This window comes from Tupaia chinensis, unplaced genomic scaffold, assembly GCF_000334495.1.
Source record: "Tupaia chinensis unplaced genomic scaffold, TupChi_1.0 Scaffold149922_1, whole genome shotgun sequence".
Lineage (NCBI taxonomy): Eukaryota > Metazoa > Chordata > Mammalia > Scandentia > Tupaiidae > Tupaia > Tupaia belangeri.
Genome location: NW_006209766.1, coordinates 308,630 through 311,183, shown reverse-complemented (window position 1 = coordinate 311,183; position 2,554 = coordinate 308,630). Strand labels below are relative to the sequence as shown.

The following is a 2,554-nucleotide window of genomic DNA, read 5'->3' as shown; positions in this document are numbered from 1 at the left end:
GGAGAAGGGATTGCGGTGTGACCATCCCCCCTGGGGGGTGATTTCTCGCTTTCTGTCTCTCTGTCTCTGTCTGTCTGGCGAGCGCACGCGCCCTATAGCAAAAACCTCTCCAAAAATAAATAAATAAATAATGATAATAAAAAAGATTAATCATTCTTTTTAAAAGGTGGCAGTACCATTTAAAAAAATATTTTTTAGGGACCAGCAGTTGGCATAATGGCTGCATCGCTGGACTCCCATGTAGTCGACTGTGGTTTGAGTCCCGGACCTGGTGGCTTAAATGCGTATGTATGTGTGCCCAAGATCCCGAGAGGAGCATGGAGGAGAAGGGATTACAGCATGGCCATCCCCCCAGGGGGTGATTTCTCACTTTCTTTCTGTCTTTCTGGGAGCGCACGTGCCCTATAGCAAAAATCTCTCAAAAAATAAAAATAAAAACTATATATATTTTTAAAAAGTATACATATGGCATAGTGGTTGAAGGCGCTGGATTTCCACGTGGCTGACTGCAGTTCGAGTCATTGGACTTGGTGGTTTGCTCTCTTTCTTTCCCTTCCTGTCTGTCTGTCTGTCTGGTTAAATTTAAAATAATAATAATAGCAAAAGGAATTAAATAAATAATTCTTTAAAAAGAAAAAGTAGGGGACCAGCAGGTGGCATGGTGGTTAAGACGCTGGACACTCCCACATGGTTGACCAGGGTTCGAGTCCTGAATCTGGTGGCTTGCTTTCTTACTTCCTCTCTCTCTCACTCTCACCCTCTGTTTCTCTTGGTCAAACTGTGGTGGTTAAAGGAACTGGATTCCCACATGACCGACCGTTTGAGTCCCAGACCTGGTTGCTTGCTTTCTCATTTTGCCCTTCTCTCTCTCTGTCTCTGTCTGATCAAATTAAAAAACAATAACAAATGGAAATAAATAAATAATTCTTAAAAAGAAAAGTATACATATCTGATCAGCAGATGGCATAATGGTTATGTCACTGGACTCCTATGTGGTCAACCACGGTTCGAGTCCTGGACCTGGCAGGACTCACACGTGCATGTGTGCCCAAAATCCCAAGAGGAGAATGAAGGAGAAGGGACTGCAGTGTAGCCATCCCCCCCTGGGGAGTGATTTCTCACCTTCTGTCTCTCTTTCTCTGGCTGGCAAGCACACACACACTATAACAAAAATCTCTCTCTCAAAAACAAAAGTATACATATCCAAAAAATATTACCTAAATCTCGATATCTGGCTTCACTATCACTATCATCATTCTCCTCATGCTCTCATATGGCTTCAAGGAGGCAGAGCCGGACAGCAGCCTCTTTTCAGAAAAGATAACACACTATCCTCTGTGATCTTTCACTTCGAGCATGCCTGGTGGACTGTGGCCGCCCACAGTCACAGTTTCACCTAAAGACTTAGGAGTGGTGGGCCAGCCCTGTGGCATGGTGATTGAGGAAGCTAGAGTCCACAAGGCCAGCTGCACAGTTCAAATCCCAGACTTGGCAGCTTGGAAAACACACTGGGTGCATGTGTACATACTCCCCAAACCCCAACAGGATGGAGAAATGAAGAAGGAATTGTGGCGTGACCACGCCCCACTGCGGGATACTTTCTCTCTCTCTCTCTCTTAAAAAAAAAAGAAGAAGAAAGATAAATTTAGGATTGACCATGGCAGCTGACAGAGCACAACCCCGCCTAGGCGCTGCAATGTTTTGGGGCCAGAAAATGGGCAGTGTCCCCTGAGGAGAGCAGTGGAACATGTTCTTTACAGAAGACAGCCCCAACTTCTCCTGGCACTCACCTGACACAGAGGCAATTCCTAACCCATCTCCCTGCTCCCAGGTGACCTGACAGCAGCCACAGAGCAGCCAAACCACCGATTTGGTTTTTTGTTTTGTTTGTTTTGAGAGATTTTTGTGCTCATCTGATAGAGAAACAGAAAGCAGGAAATCACCTCCCAGGGAGGATGGCCACACCGCAATCCCTTCTCCTCCATCTTCCCCTCAGGATTGTGGGCACTCACGCACATGCACCCAACATGAGTTTTAAGTCTCTGGGTTTGGGGTTCAAACCATGGTTCACTATAAACCACCACAGTCAGGGAGTTCAGCGATGTAACAATTACACTAGCTGGTCCCTCAAACCACCAATTCTAGCCCTGCCCTCCCAAATGGAAGGGGTTCCCCACCCAACAGCAGGCAAGCCTGTAGCGGAACAACCTCTCCTTACTGGCCTCGTCTGCTCATTTCTGCCCTCTGCCCTCATGCATCTGGCCTGTCATATACAGACTCATCTCTCAGGATGCAGGGCAGGGCAGTCCTGAGCTGTCAGGTCCAGGGAATGCATGAAAAACCCACCCCCTAAGCCAGCCTCAGCCCCACCACCCTCTCCAAAGCCGGGTGCCTCCACCTTCCATGGTACACCCTCCCCCCCCCAAAAAAAAAACCTCCACCCTAAAAGTTGTCCAAAGGACTAGATCTCAGAGAACCCGGACTGGGAAAAAGAGGCAACCATAAACCGGTGCAGGAGGTCGCCTTTAAGGGAAGCATCCATATATAAAGCACA

At 47.4% G+C, this 2,554-nt stretch overlaps 1 protein-coding gene across 1 annotated transcript in view; it reads right to left on the bottom strand.

Annotated features, from left to right (window-relative positions):
• The window catches only part of WTIP (WT1 interacting protein), a gene marked incomplete at its 5' end in the record, with an annotated part of 23,855 nt that overhangs the window by 20,622 nt on the left and 679 nt on the right, over positions 1–2,554 (bottom strand). The gene's annotated exons all lie outside the window — the stretch shown is intronic.